The sequence below is a fragment of the Pundamilia nyererei genome, unplaced genomic scaffold (assembly GCF_000239375.1).
Source record: "Pundamilia nyererei isolate P.nyererei 1_Seehausen unplaced genomic scaffold, PunNye1.0 scaffold00001, whole genome shotgun sequence".
Lineage (NCBI taxonomy): Eukaryota > Metazoa > Chordata > Actinopteri > Cichliformes > Cichlidae > Pundamilia > Pundamilia nyererei.
Genome location: NW_005187402.1, coordinates 10,228,703 through 10,229,145, shown reverse-complemented (window position 1 = coordinate 10,229,145; position 443 = coordinate 10,228,703).

The following is a 443-nucleotide window of genomic DNA, read 5'->3' as shown; positions in this document are numbered from 1 at the left end:
ATGTAAGCGAAATTTTACAGTTTTTTTTAATTGGTTTGGCGCAGTTTTCACAAGCAATTGGTACATAAGTACAACTCTTAGTACTTATATCACAACAGATCATCAAAAGTGCACCTTTTTCAAACATTTCAGCATATTTTCAATTGTGTTAGTACAATACACATAATGACAAAATATCATTTTCACTACACAAAATAAGTGTTTCATCTAAATAAATGTTTCGTTCACAGTTACTGCCTTTCATAATGTTATCACTATCAAATTTTTGATTTGCATCCCTTATTATTCAGTTTAATACATTTTTCTGTCATTTAATTCAACCGATCTTAATGTTTAATCAATGAATCATTCATTATGTCCATGGATTTTCAACTTGACTGATTGTTGTCTGGTCATTTGTAAGTTCCTTTTGAGAGGAACAATGTCCAGGTGAAACAACTGCG